At 42.8% G+C, this 16,169-nt stretch overlaps 1 protein-coding gene across 5 annotated transcripts in view; it reads left to right on the top strand.

The window, feature by feature from the left end:
- The first annotated feature begins 1,861 nt into the window (after positions 1 to 1,861).
- The window catches only part of si:dkey-178k16.1 (band 4.1-like protein 1), a 40,297-nt gene continuing 25,989 nt past the window's right edge, over positions 1,862 to 16,169 (top strand). For all 5 annotated transcript variants that reach the window (XM_047583282.1, XM_047583272.1, XM_047583290.1 and 2 more), the window contains exon 1: positions 1,862 to 2,150. The gene's annotated coding sequence lies outside the window, so the exon portion shown is untranslated. The remainder of the gene's footprint in view (positions 2,151 to 16,169) is intronic.

The raw sequence follows: 16,169 nt of genomic DNA, 5'->3' as shown, positions 1-16,169 counted from the left end.
TCGGTGAAGGGTTAACCCATTAATCATCATTTCCCCTGACACTCTTCTGATGGATTTTCCTTCCTCTCTTTGAATCCTCCACGGTTGAGGAGTCTCTGACGATTACGTGGCATGACAGGCTCATTTCAATAAAATGTGGAATGTCTGTTATTAATTTTTGGGTTGTAAACAGTAATTTAAAGACCGTTATATTTGACTTTAACTACACGGAACGTAAGGGGCTAAAGATGAAGCACAGGCTGAAGTTTTACCTAAGGGCACCGGCTCAGTTTGATCAGAGGGAAAAAGAAAAATTAATTAACTGGCAAATTAAAGCAGACCATTCACAAGATAACATTTCTAAAATTCTGCACAATGCTGGCATTTAAAAATGCTTCAAGATATGGATACATCTTTTTATTGTAGATAACTGCCTTGGGATGTTTTAGCTGCTGCACAGTCTCTGTTCCACATAGAGAGAAGGGGCCCCATGTTCTAAGTATGAAAGTCTGGTGATGCTTTGCGCTGACACTACCTTAAAGTATGTACGTAGTGAAATGCAGGTGCAACGCAAATCTTTTAGGGAGTCTGATGTCTGCTTTCTGTTAAGGGGGAAACACGTGCAGCCAATATGGGACACACTGTAGTACACTGTCCTCCTGATGGGTGCAAGGATGGTATATGACTGCCACCATGTGGACAAATGTCATCACAACTCCTTGGAATAACTTGCATGTTTACAAGAAGACGCGGTATAAATGTAATTGTAATAAGGGTATGGAGTTGTTACAGGCCATGTCATCCATCCCAGAAGAACTACATTATCTCACAGCATTCGCTTACGCTCCAAAACATCCTCCCCATATGCTCATTTCTGCGTCTCCCGCAACCCACTGGAGGAGACTCACTGGAGCATGACAGGAATTGATTTTCCTGTATGCATATTTGCATCTCAACTGAACACTTGTGCATGAAAGCCAGAGAGGGCGTCGAGCACAGAAGGCTCCTATGAGTCACCAACGCAATACATAACCCGCTGAGCCTTCATCCAGTCAACGCGCTGCTTGTTATGCAGGGAACATTATGGCATTTTTTTTTTTTTTTTTTACTTAACGCTTTGAGTTAAAGATACGCTTTAACGTGCTTCTGGGCGCGATGTGTGTTGGAGCGCAGAGTTTGTCGGACGTGCGCGTGACTGTATTGCACAGACTGGCAAAGTTGGCCTTTACACACACACACAGATGCGCACAGGCAGCTATCAATACAGGTTTTCAATTAGTGCATGCAAAGTTCATTGATTTGCAGTTAATGACGGCGAGTGCACTTTGCATTAAGTCTCTCTTTAAACAACAGGTACGCACAGTAAATGACATGTGAAGGAGCTCTGGCACAGCCAGGCTGCAGTGCTGCTAAAAGCTCTGGAGCAACGGCTCAGCAGGGGCGCATCACTCCACGGTGTATGGCTGCTTGACTTTCCTCTCCAGACCTCAGGAGTTCTGGGTTATATGAAATATTTTTTTCCCTCTCCGTGGAAACACATTTATTAGATTTATTCTTAAACAAAACCTATTAACCTGACCAAGACATTTAAACGCACCGACGTCTTACCTGACCACAGCCTTATCATAACACTAACCTGCTTTCTTTGCATATTTATTAAGACTTGTTATCTCTAAATGCTCATGGGTGGGGGACTTGGAGGGTAATATATGATGGGGAGAGATGTTTTCAGTTTATTTAGAGCATTTAAAACTAGATTATAGTAGGTTTTGTAGGTTTGAGCATCTTCTGCTCAAAGCGCCCAATCGCTGAGCCCCAACTGTGCGAACAGAAAGAGCGCAATATCGGTAATGATAAGAGACGCTGCGTGCCACGAGCGGAGCGGTCTTCACATATTACGCACGACGTTAGGAGTTCCCTCGCTTACACCATGAAAACGCCCCTCTCCCGTCCTCCTAGCCCTCCGTGCGACTGTTAGCTATCCCTGCCGGCTTGTGCCTGTCTGCTGTCCCAGCCTGCAGGGCTACATCTGCCGTGACAGAGAGAGGGAGTGCGTGAGAGAGAGAGAGAAAGACGCTCCGGGGCGGTGGCGGCGTCCCTCTTCCCAGTCTCTCGCAATCTCAATGACCAGGATCCGGACTGAAGCTTGACACCGGGACCTGCCAGGACAGGTATGCATATGTTTTGTGTTTATCCGTCGCGGTGCGGGTGACAGCGGAACAGGTGCATGCGGCTGCATTTACCGGTTATTACAAAGTCACATTGAAGGCAGAGGAGGAGAAGCGAGCCGAATCTGTGTTCTGCGTGCCCCGCAAAGACGCCGCTTTGTGCCTCTTGTGTCATGGGCGGATGGAGAGGGTGTTGCCACACAGATTTAACGCGACCAATATGGTCGGCAGGCTGCGTTAATAAGCTGCACAGAATGAGGGCACCCTTTATTTCATGCATATCAAGGCCCAGTAGGGCAGCAGGTGCACCTTTACCGTGCTACTGAATCACAAAACGCGCGATCAGTTGCTGAACACATCCGGCCCACGCACAATTGTTCGGATCTATTCTTGGACCTCGTGTGCGTGTGTCACACGCGCAGAGGGTTGTGATTTCTGTGCGTGGAGATATAGGCTAACAGCTGATGCTCAAGATAATGAGCTAATTGAAGACGGAGTGTATTGTCGCGGGTGTGGCAGAGGGGGCAGGCGTGGGCGCATCGGCAATGGGAATGTCTGAATGTGTGGACTGCGCTAGACAGAAAGTGGGCAATACAATTAGATATGCCCTGAAACTGTGAAGTATAGGGTTTATTTCACTATAAAGAAAGGGAGGCCTTCACTCTAACTTTGCAGATTGAGTTCCTTTGTAATCCGGATACAGAGGCTATAGGAGAATCAGTTTATTGAACAAAAGATCTATGTGAAGATTCTGCATTAGACTTTATTTGTCCCAGAAAGGGAGATGTGTTTCCATTTACTGTATATATATTCAACACAACAGGAAATTCGACAAGACAAGAAAGTCCTCAGATCAACATTGACTTATGACATTAGACACTGAAAATGGTGGACATTTAACTTATGAAAGATTATCCTCTTAAAATGCCACATTTTCCTAACTCCTGTGCAGAATATAATCCAAAAATGGTGGAGAATTTAAATTAAGACGAGCTATTGTCTCGTCTCATCTCATCTTCTACTGCCGTTTATCCTCAGCAGGGTCGCGGGCCGAGTTACTGTGTTAAACTATATACAAAAGTCTCTTCAGATTAGATTTGAAAGGTTTTCCCACAGCAGACACAGAAGAGGGAGCAGCACTAAAACTACTACAGTAAAACGCAGACAAAGAATTAAATAATAAAAGAATGCAAAATAACTGTTAAGATAAAGTGCACGATTTAAGCAGGTTTCATTTCAACACCTCCAAACTAGTAAAAGTCACCATGCTCAGTAACGTGTTCGCCGGCTTCCTGCACAAACAGACTGGCAGCACTCGTGCATCTTCCTCCTCTGCAGCCACACCGCAGGCTACAGTATCTCCCCGACTCTATATTTGTGAAGACAGAGTCAGGGAGGGGGCAAATTAGATCTACAATCCATCCATCTGTCCATCCATGCCTCCTGTCCCTCTGTGCATCCTCCAATCTCATTTTCCTTTCACCTGCTCTACTTCCAGCCTCCTTGGTGTTCATTACAATGCTGAAACCACAGCCAGCGTGGCTCTCTGTTTGGCCCCTGTGCTTGTTCAGATTAACGGGAAAAGCCTCCCCGTCTCTATGGATGCGTGTTCTGTTAAACACGCTCAAGAAACATTATTGAATACCTATTTTCTCAGAATGGCATCAAGGCTGTTCAAGGAATTTTACCGCTGCTAATACAGTAACCTAATTACATGCTACACTTCCCACAAAGCCTTTTCAAGTTGCGTTTAAGCAAACTCCTCACCTGAAACACAGAGGATCGAAAAAGGCGACATCCATACATCGCGCTCGCTCACAGACTTCCTCAGACTCCATGTTTTCTGGCTGATGTGCGACCTCTGTGCAATGTGTCACCAATCAATGCACACCTAAGTGTTAGGTCATACGTTGTCGTGCGCACCTTTGTATCCCTGTGTTTTTTTTTTTTTTTGTGCACGTAATTTCAGCATTCATGCATGCTTAAGGTAGCACACCGTGATACAATTCTCCCTCGAGTCCTATTTTAAGTCATCCTGTGATCGATTTGTAATAGCTCATTGAAGCGAGGCCAGCGGTCTGTTCACAGCCCACCAGGAATTCTCCACAGGATTTTAAACTGACGTCGCTCAGAGCTGAGAGAAGCTTTCAAAGGCGCATTAAAGATAACGGCGTGTAATAAACCGTCTCTTCTGCATTATCATCACAAAGGACAATGTCCAACTCAGCAGGATGTCACATTTTCTGGCAGTCTACCTCCCCCTTCCTCTAACGACATATTAAAGTTATGTTAGTGTTTGGCACAGGTATATTCTATTCAGTGACAATCCACAAATCTAATGTGGGAGACTTCCTCTTTAAAACCTGCCATGATACATTACCTGAAGGATATCCGTGTGATTGCCGATTGCTACCGCTCCATGGCATTAAAGGTAATGAGTTTGCTTCAGATGTAAAATAAATAAATAAATAAAAAGAATCCTCTGTGTGATATACTGTTTAAAAATGTGCCAACCTGTTATTTTTTCCGCTTCAGTCTTTAGCTTAGTACGTCTGAACTTGGTCTGAACTCTACTTCTATAAAAAAACATCGCAACTTCTGTGCACAGCGTACACCGAGTGTTGATGTCTCCCTAACCTAAATACAAATATAGATAGACTTTTATTTTGTGTCAGGATCAGATGAGAAATTTTAAGACTGTTGGCATAATTTTAAAGTATTAAAGGCCATAAGGAAGGAAAATCAGGCGTCACATATTGCACATTCAATTTAAGCTGATCTGAGCAGATTTGTCAACAGTATCTTTCAATAAGATGTATATCTAGCATAGGTAAACACTAATCTTATGCAGTGTCTAATTTTACATACAATAACAGGTCCCTGCACAATGACACACACAAACTGTACCGTGGATCTACATCTCATCCATCGGACTGGCCTTAAGAATTTGTGACAAACATTTTAATTCAAACTCGGAACTGTTGGTCATTCCTTCTCCACCCACCGCTGCCGTCTCCATCCTGTCACTTCAGTGTGCCTACCTCCACATGAACTGTCACATTCTCCAGCACAGCGCCGTGCGACGGTTCACCTCCTCTTCCCTCTCACTCATGTGAATGTGTCAACTCGCAAACTAATGCCTGCAGGCTCTCCATCTCTCTCCCTCTTTGTCATTTTCTTTATCTTATTTTGATATGCTTGACAGACGATGTTAGGCCTGGGTTCCCATGGTAACTGCATCTTAAACAGGCACGCCTCATGTCTCCGTGTTAACTATCGTTTGTGGCGACGTTCCCCTCTTTGGTCAAAGAGGGGGAAAAAAACTGCTGCGAGCGCAGCATGGTGCCTGTCATTTCACCGCCATTTGATGAAAAGTGAAGATATGTCTTGTTTTCCTATTTGAGTGCTTGAGTAAGTAAAGGATTTAAAAATGCATCGACGGAAGATGAAATATTGACACTGTGCACTTTAAGCATGCTTTTAACTGTGGACTGTGGTTAAGAAGTGGGATGCAGTCTGGGAGTTGTAGTTATATAAAGGTTAAATTGCCCTTTACTTATTAATTACTTTGACTATTAAATAATGATGTAGACTGTCAGCCTGCGGTGATCGTGATAACCAAATTGCTTAAATATAGTTACACACAGAACAGCTATATCACTACATGTCACTTTGTAGAAATGTTTTGCAAGAAGACGTGGATATAAAGCTCGTAATGTAAATTTTATGTTTAAAGAGGGCTTGGGGAGTAGATTGTGAGACTGTGATGTTGTATTAAAGCTGTATAAAAAGAAGGATCTGTACAGGTAGGTCCATAAACTTTTGGAAAGTGGCTTCAGTGCAGAGTCTTGGCTGTAATTCATGTCATTATAACTGTTCTTATTATCTAAAACATAGCTAAAACAATGGCAACCAGACGGTTTTCAGAACCGAAGAAGATATGTGGGCGAGTGGTGAAACGCCTTCAAGAAAACTCATGTATTTCATCTTTGTTCTAAATATCCCATGACACGGGTATGCAACCATTTTTAGTCAGAGCCGCCTATTTTCAGTGACTCAAAAGGAACTGGACATTCTTCGGAGCAACGTCTCCAAAGAATGGGTTTCCTCCCTTACAATGCTTTACCAAGCCTTTGCTGCCGGCCACCTTCAGTTGTCGTTTGTTTCGTGGTTCTTTCTGCCTTCAGTTTTGACTTCAAGCGAAGTGCATTATGGATCGGTGCGAGTTCAGGTGACAGGACTGCTCCTTTGAACCGATTTTGTGAGTTCACAGCAACAGTTTTCAACTGAAAATACCACACATGCACCTGCAGACATTTGACCTGTTTATTACCCAGGTGCAATGACTGAATAGCCCATAACTGTCTGTCATACTGTCTTTGAGTACATTCAGGGTAATAAAGGGCAATAATTCCTAAACCTAACCATCTAATCTGGATGAGAGTACCTCCAAATTCAAGATGAGAGTTTGTACTTTAAGTCCATATTCACTTTAAAACTGTAACAGCCTGGGAAAACAGCTAAGATAGCCAGCATTATGTCAGCGTGCGCAGCATGTTTTTCTGTTTGGACTGTGTCTGTCAGTGAATGTATCAATAGTATGTCAGCGTGTCACACAATCTGTTTCACCCACACAAGTGTCTGTGCTGTGTTGCTTTTGAAAATAATGTAGTCTAAATAGGTTAGCAGCAGTCTGAGTATCCCAATCATGTCCTATAAAGTCAAATTGCTTTTGACCTAAAGGCAATAATATTCCCACGCCTTGTTACATGACGCCCTTCACTAAGTGGACGTAGGATTACTTTGAGGTGCAGAGAGGAAGACGCCGACTCTTTCCACTCATGTAAACGGATTAATTTGTTCGATATTCATCTCATAAATCAAATGATGCTTTCTGACAGCTCATCTGAAGAGATTCCACTGCTTGATTTGTTTTAATCAGTGAGGATTAACTCTACAGTGACCCGCCCCTAAACCCCCGCTCTGATAAATTTGACACGCGCATTTTCCACCTTCTTTGATTCCGAGCCATAATGAAAGAGACGCGGATAAGTTTGCAATCACCCAATCTGTCTTTTCACATCAGGTCGATAAGGAATACTGCTGTACTTCAAATGTTGAAGTGTACAAACGGTGCTAACCCCTGCTAATATCTATGTATAGCGCAAGCATTTCTTTCAAGAGGGTGCTTATGCTATCCAGGTAGCACTACTCCCTCTGGGCTTGCCTCCTCTTTCAGGGGGGGGGGGGGACTTGCAGCCTCATTGGTTTGGATGTCGTATCATTTATCTCGGTTGAGGTGTGACGTGATTTGCAGCAGACTTAACAGTCGTGCTACGCAAACTGCTTCCAAGACTGCTGAGCGCCAAAGGTTTGGAGGATGTGTGTGTATGTGGTTTTCCCTGAACAAGGACATCTCGCCACTCCCTCTTCCCCAACCCCCACTGTCCTATACCTAGTTTATCCCAGAGCCAGCCCCTGCCCAGCAAGGATTGATGGACTGGCCCCATATGCCATTAGAAGGGAGGCAGTGATTACAAGGCTGAGATGGGGAGGGGGCTGAGGAATCTCATTGAAGAATGTTCTACGGTGGGCTTATAGAGTGGATGGATTCTCTGGATACAGTGATTTAGCATACAAGACAGAGTATTGACTTTTTACATGGCAGTGTGTGCCATTTCCTTTCCGCAAACATAGACTGCTTGAGTCATTACTGGATGCACATAGCTTGAGGCTGGCTCGAAAAGCAAGTCACTTCTCATTGATTTAATAAAATATCTGACTTCACAGCAGAAACACAATAAGAAATGTTTACAACCTGTTACAAGAACAGTGCTGTCTCTATTGTCAGTATATATATTTGTGTATCCATTTAAAGCATAGGTCTTCAACAGGGGGTACACAAATTGAAATTTCTTTAAATACACATTAACATGAATCCAGTGAAACGCATGCTGCATTATCTGCAGATGAGAAGCTAAATGTGCAGCTCGCTCACATCAGCCGACTACTGAGACTGAAATTGCTTGGTGATTCTCTGCTTCCTACTACTTTTAGATATGTTTAAAGTTAAAACTTGACTCTGTCAATTGTTTCCTTTAGCTGTCAATACACCAGTTATGTGTGTCTATGTTTACGGCAGTTGCACGGTCACCCTACTGTTGCATATGTTTGAAATAAGGAACGAATATTTGCGTATTACTTGAATAACTTAATATTGAATGCAACATGATAATAATAATGTATATTTATAAAAAGCCCTAGGTTGAGTTTAATATAATAGGTAGTGGGTCCCTACTTAATCTCTCCATCAGTTTGGGGGTCCTTGGTCTGAAAAACATTGAGGACCCCTGATTTAAACTACATCAAGGCTTAACGTTATCCATTATTAAAGGGGTGACCAAGTGACTGGTTTCTAGCTGTCTGCCTCAGTGTCACCTACCTGCCTTAGCCCCACTAAAATGCCTTGACAGTTTTTGAATTACTCAGGAACTAAGTGGTGTCAGGCACTGCCAAGATGATGACAGCAAGAGCCAACACACTTGGCTACAAAGCCAAGAGAACCTACAGCCTTTGCATTTGTAACGCAGAAAGAGTCTTGCTCCAGACATTCTCTCCATGCTTATGAATTCTGTGGTGCAGGTGTGGCTGAACATCTTTTTTTCTCCAATTGTATCTGAAAACCAATAAATCTGGGGCTTGGTCCTCTGTTTTCAGAAGGTCAGATCACTAACAGGGACATCTTTTAAATGAAATGAGATCGAAACAACACATTTTTTCCCCTATAGTATTTACTTCTAGAAATAATATCAAGTTATGACAGTGTTTTTTTGCCAAGCATCCTCATGCTGTTAGAGGCAGGTGTATCACCATGATGGATCACCAGTCCTTCTGCGTCGATGACATCTACTGATAAACACTGATTGTTTTTTGTGCCAGTCAAAAGCTCCATGGAGAGGGATTAGTTCCTGAACGTGGCAAAAATTCAATTAGGGCGGCCAAACTGTCGGGTTTACTCCCCAAGGGAACTTTTGCACTTGGCACAAAAAAAAGAAGAGGCCGAGATCCTTACATAGAGTTGACTGGAGTGATCTTGAATAAAAAAGACAGATGGTATTATTTGAGCAAATTATTGTCGTTTCTAAGTCAAAGTGAACATTCATTTAAATCACCTAATTAAAGACTAGCCAAATTAAAAGGAGTACATCGTAGGACATGGTTTATTCATCCCTTTGTAGACTGTGAAGTAACACTGCCTCGAGAGAATCATTGCTGGGTGATGATAACTCAGAGCAAGCAATATGAACTCAATCAGTGTCCTCATTAAAGGGTCACTTAAGCCTGTACTCCATTTTTATCACTTCAAGCCATGCGGATGGTTTAAACTGTGGTCCGGTAAGTTCTGCCAGATACTGCACCACTAGCCTCCGAATGGGAAAGTGTAAGTTATTGGATTATCAAAATTAAGGCACATTATCGCAGAGGGGTGCAGCCGTAATCACTGGATTGTACGTAAACACATATTGCACTTGCAAACAAGGTGACCAAGTGGAAAGAGGGTTTAATGAAAACGCAGTATGGGGGCACGAACCCTTCGGGGACGTTGTGAGAAATGCTTGAAAGGATGATGCTTTTCTTCCATCAACAGAAGCAGTGGATTTGTCAGAAATGAAGGGGGCTAATGTGCCTCTTTGCTGTTCGTGCAGGCAGTTCTGATCTGCAGCGTTAACTGCTGCACTTTGATCTAAAAGCTGTAAAATAGAGCAATCGGCAGCATCCAGTCAGAGGTGCGTGGCTCTGATGTGCTGATGGGAAAAAAAATGTTGTGGGGCGTTTTTATGTCGCCTGTGGTTTATTATAGTTACAATATAAGCTGCAAAGCATTTTCAAAAATCAATTTTTTTTTTCTTAATTTCCTCGCAAAGTTTTGGATGCTGCACCCATAGGAGGTGATGATGACACTGTGATTACTGCTTTTGTCACCATTTTGCATTCACACTGTACTCCACACTTATTTTTTTTTCCCCTAATATACTCCGCAGGAAGGCACAAAACACTTGACGCTGTTAGCACATGCACATTTTCTTGACAGCCCACTGTGTTCGAGGAGCGAGAGGAACCCACAAGCTGTCATTCCTGTGTTTTTCCCTACTCCGCTGTGACATATTCTTGAGATGCAATATTTGACAAATTTCTTCTGCCCATTTCCCGAAGAAGGAAGGAAGGACGGGCCTGTGGGCAACCAACGCCTGCCTGAAGACGCATCAATTTTAGGGGCCTCTAAATTGACAGAGTCTTTGTTTGAGAAATGGCATGAAGACAAATGGGCTCAGGCAGGTTGCAGCGCACGGTGGATCATGGACATCACTCTGCCCTAGATGAACAGCCATCATGTGTTTTGCTATCGGGCAATTTGTCTGAGCTGCTCTGCTGCGGACGACGAGTGTTTTTGGGGCGTCACATTGTCTGTATTCTGCTTCTTTTTGTTGGCAGAAAGCTGACATCCTGCAGTTTGAGATTTCTTTTCAGTTCAGCGAGTGCGGTTTGAAGGTCTCGAAGGTAATCCAAGGATAGATCAGGACATCTGCGATGCTCAGAAATGATTCCTGTGTATCTGGACGTAATATGTAGAGCACAGAGGGGGTCACCGTTGGAGTCTGAGCGAGAGGACTCAGCGATTGTGAAGTCTGTGCATATTTGGCTACGCGGAGGCTCTGTGTATCTAGATATCATATCTAGAGGCTAGTGCAGTGATTTGTAACTCAAGAGGACATTCCATCTTATGGACAATATTAATTTGATGATAAGATCTGTTCTATTTGACAGAGACATACAGTGTTAGAGACACCACATATTAGATTTATCATTTCCACTTCTCACCCAAAAGACGGATTGATTTTACCCGTTGGTGCATGTTTCGTGCCACCAGCAGCAACGTGATTGTGTAAAATATATGAACTCAATAACCAGCACGTGGTTACAAGTGAAGGCATGCCGTCTGACTTACAGACGTAGACTGGATGGTGGGGCTTCATTCTACAATTACAACTACGGTCTAAAGTTATGCAGCTTTCTCCACAATGCCATATTTACTGCATTAAAACTAGAATGGAATGCAACTGGAACTTTTCAGGCTCTGCGAATACCTTTAAATAGTGTTTGCAATGTATTAAGTTGCCTCCCAATGAGATTTTATACAATTTATATCAAACGTTAAATGCAGATCAGCAACGTTATCAGCATTATAATATATATATTCTGTATCAATAAAACCTTCGGAGCTTCAGAAGCTGTTTATTGCATTAACTGTATTACACTTCTAATTTGTTTATTCTTTGTCCGCCCCTTGTACAGTTTAAATTAAAATGGAACGCTGATTAAAGCTGGAAATCTAAAGATCGTTATATTGTTTGTTGTTTTCTGAGGGCTCAGGTGGTCACTACTGCGCCCGTGGGCCTCAAATTAGATATTTTGCTGTGCATGAAGTAGATTAAGGCACCTGAAAAGATTATTTTTGTGTACTTTGCTCCTATTTAACGGTATAAACGGGTCACGAGGGATGAGAGAGAAGTTAGCAGCTGGTCATGGCCATTTAGCAGTTAAAGAGATAGAGGAGGAGATATTTTCTTTTGCAAACAGAAGGAAACAGAGCTGTAAGGAGAATGAATATTGGATTTTACATCAGGTGAATAGATGCGTGACTTGAGTTGAATGCCATTTTGCTTCATGCCTGATCAAATATAAAGATAAAAGTCATCAGAGTGGTTTGTATGTCGATAAATCCTGAATGGTGCACACAAATAAGTGACTTGCTTCTACTTGCAGTTTCTCGCAGTACTTGGTTTCTTGTCTAAAGATCTTCAGCCATTGTTACAATTCCATTCATTGAGCATTTATCAATAAAAAGTACTTCAAACTTATGTACTTGATAGTTTGGACTCTGAAGTGCAGACTCTGAAAGAGAACGAAGTACAGGCATTCTGTGAGTATAATAGTGTATTTGATGGCATGCATTCTGGGAGACCTGACTGTCGTAAGTTCACACAAGTTACCTCCTGATATGTCTTTGATAAAACGAGCGGGGCGACAATACATCTGTGGATTTGTATTTGGGCAGATGCAAAATTGTAAAAATTGTAAATTGCAAAGATTCAACCATTTTCCTGTCTGCATCACATTTACTAACAGTGGTAGTTTGAAGCTAGTTCTAGGTGCTAGTTCTAGGTTTGGACTGACCCTGAAACACATTCACGTATGCTTGCACACATGAACCACAGTGTCTACACAATATGAGATCAATACAGTGGAAGCACAGAAGAAGCAGACTGCTTGTTTTTGGATATCTACGGCTCAAACTGCCGTCGGTGTGTGATTGCATACACTGCATAGCCAGATAACCAATGTAAGCAAATTACCAGATCTATTTAAAGACCACTTCAATCTGGCCTTTAAACTTTAGATGTATAAATAAGCATTTCCATCTCATTTCAGCAAAGAAAAGCAGACTTATGTCCTGCAACTATTTCTGGAAGCCTTCTGTCCACCACATAGTTTTCACAGCCTCACCTACCACGATGCTGTCAAACTTGACACAGACTTCCCTTGATGCTCTTTCTTTGAAGTCTAAAAACCAAGGAGCTACAGACAATTTTGTGGAGAAAGACCTTTAATAGGAGTCTGTTTGAAGACTCGCGCTGTTGGAGGAATTTCGAGTCGAAGCAGCCGCAGCACCTCATGCATCTCAGCCTCCATCATCGCGCTCACACAGATGATTAGGTGTGCGGAGACCGGTCTTGATGCGGACCTGGACTGATTGAATCATAAAGTGACCCAGATGAAAGAATTGATTCGCCTTGCGATCATGATTTGTGTGAAATGAGCGGCCTAAAGTCTCTGACACTGATCTATTAGGATTCCCATCAAGCTTGTTGTTCTGACAGCTGCTTCGTGTGGTTGGCGTCCCCACTGAGGGCTTGCATTACGGTGGACAGGTCTGATTGGTTTACTTGAGTGAGATCATATTGGACACACATGCCATGGTGAAATAAATAAATGGACTTAGCCTTTGCAATATCTTCATTGTGCTTTTCAGTGCATAAGTCAATGCATTTGTAGGAGAATATCATATTTCTTGAAATATTAGGCACGACTTTGGCCTGACTGTGGCATTGGACATTGAGAAGCTCATGTTCCCTATTGAATCAGGGAACGTAGCTGCAGGTTCATGTTTTTTGTCTACACCTCGACTGATTGTGCAGGTCTGCTTTGTGCCTCCAAAACAGATGTGACTCATCAGAGAATGGACATGGAGGGCGTCCTGCGGTGTCTGGCAACAGGATGTTGTTCGTGGGGGCCTTTGGGTCCTACGGGTTGAGGGGAGGGGCCTCTGTGGATAAGGCTTGTTCCAGTGCATCTCACAGTTAATGCAATAAACAGATACTTGATCAGTTTGGGATCTAGTGAATTTGGAGGCCAGGTCAACACCTTGTGCTGTTTTTCATGCTTTTTCATGTTGTTCCTAAACTATTTTTGTGAGTGTCTGTTTCAGGCTGCATCCTGCTGGGGGTGGCTGCTTCCATCAAGGAGTATCATTGCTGTGGGGTGGGGGTGTCTGGTCTGCTCTACATGACTATGTAACATCCACATGAATGCTGGTCTAAAAGTTTCCCAGCAGAACATTGTATTATCACATGTTGGTTATCCACTTTTCTGGTCAGTGGTCATAATGTTGTGACTGATCGGTGTAAATGTCTATATTGAATATCAGATATTTCAGTAAAACCGAAGTGGATTTCTGATCGACTACTAACACGGTTTACAAGTGTCAGTTCTCCCTGGTGAATAAACTTTACTGTTACCATTTCTAAACTATCCTAAATATTTCTGTGCTGCAGTTCTTTGTTCTTTGTTATAAATCTGGCCACAGTGGACGTATGCATTCAAATAAATTGGCTGCTCCCACGTCTGACAGCATTTCACTGCAAACCACATCTGAAAAGCATCTGTTAAGAACGAAAATCCACCAAATGTCATTTTTGCATGTAAGACACAATCATATTGAGAATAAATTATGCAGCAAATTATATTATCATTCAATAAATAAATTAATGAAGCAACCCACAGACCCTTCAAAGTTGTGGAGATGTCAAGGAGTGCTTGACATCTGCAGCCTTCCTAGAGCCAGACTGCGCTCCTCTTTGATGTGGCTTCATTATGCAACTTGAGACTGACCTATCATGAAAGCTGTGACGTGCTGTGTTCCAACTTCCCGAGGTGTAAACACAGAGATGTCCTCAGACAGCTGGTTGAGGGCAAGATTGTTAATTAGGGCCTCTTCGTTGGGGAAAAACACTACCCTATATTTTCCTGGCCCAGCAAACATTTTGTTGGTCATTATTAAAGCTAATTTTGCTTCCGTTTTAATCCTCCCTAATGACAGTTTTCCCTCGAAGCTCCATACTTTTTTTTTTTTTTTTAAATCGGTGCTTTCCATTTCCACTCCTCACTAATCCCTTTGCTCCAAATTAACCTCATGCCTCATATTGTTTTTTTTAATCCACATTCTAGCTTCAGATATTATATTCCAAACACCTTCTTAAATGTGTCATAAAATGCACATTTAGATGAGCCGATATTCCCCGGTTTACTTGCGAAAGCAAAAATCACCTTATTTTCATGGGTTTGTAGCCATTTTACATGTTGTTGTTAATGGAGTGGCTGAGGCTGTACGGTTCTCATGCACGCCTCGGGCTGACACATTTCCTGGGGTGAAGTGGAAGTTGTTACATTATACAGTATTAGATGCATCTGTTGCTCTTGAGATTGAAAAATGGAGATAATCTAAGATAAACAAGACATGCCGGAAAATGATCGACCATTTATTTTTGTTAGAGAGAAAATACTTAAAACGCTGTTCTAATGCCGTTTCTTTCTTCTCACAATCAAAGCTTTCCTAATAATGTAATTAATTTAAATGGCCTCTGATTCTGAAGAAAAAGAAATTCCCATTTAAAATCTCCACCACGCATTACACATGGATCAGCCTTAACATTAAAACCACTGACAGGAGAAATAAATAACATCGACCACCATGTGACAGTTCAGTGTTCTGCTGGGAAACTTTTGGACCTGGCATTCATGTGGATGTTAATTAGACATGTAGCACCAATGTAGTCCAGACTAGGCACCACCACCCCATAGCAATGACACTCCTTGATGGCAGAAGTGTAGCTTGACATAGGCACACACACACAAAAACAGTTTAGGAGCAACTCAAAAGACATGAATAACAACTCAAGGTGTTGACCTGGCCTCCACATTCACTACATCCCAAACTGATCAAGTATCTGTGGGGTGAACCACAGATCCCCCTCCACTCAACCCATAGGACACAAAGTCCTCCACTAACAACAATCTGTTGCCAGACATCACAGGACACCCTCAGAAGACCCATGTCCATTCTGTGATGAGTCACAATTGCTTTGGAGGCTCAAGGGAGACCTACACAATATTAGGAAGGTGGTCATAATGTTATGTATGATCGGTGTATCCTTCCATGTAGTCAAAGCTGATAAAAAAAACAAAAAAAACATGACCCTGTGCTCACCTTTCATAGTTGAGCTACGTATTCCTTCAGCTTCATCTTTGATAATTCCTTTCTCGTTGCTGGATCACCTAATCTCAATATCAGCTATTTTACCGTTGGGAACTCTGCAAGAGTCCAGCTCGAGTCACCTTCAGCTGACAGGCCTCATCTGTCTCCAACCTGAATATTGTAGCTGCATTAATGTATAGCTCACCCCCTAACCCCTCTCTTTCACTCCCCCCCCCCTCGCCTAACCTCTGCTCGCCTCCTTCCTTCCTCCTGTCTCATCCTCAGACCGATGTCACGTTCTCGGCGCCCTTTCCCGTCTTTCATGTCGCCTCGCTCTCATTCCCTATCTCGGCGTCTCGGCTGTCTCGCGCCGTGCCGCAGGGCTCTCCGGCTGATGTAATTTATGCTATCTCCTTCAGCTAGTGCGA

Source organism: Mugil cephalus, chromosome 1 (assembly GCF_022458985.1).
Source record: "Mugil cephalus isolate CIBA_MC_2020 chromosome 1, CIBA_Mcephalus_1.1, whole genome shotgun sequence".
Taxonomy (NCBI): Eukaryota; Metazoa; Chordata; class Actinopteri; order Mugiliformes; family Mugilidae; genus Mugil; species Mugil cephalus.
The sequence above is the reverse complement of the archived record's forward strand: the minus strand, read 5'-3'. Positions and strand labels throughout refer to the sequence as shown.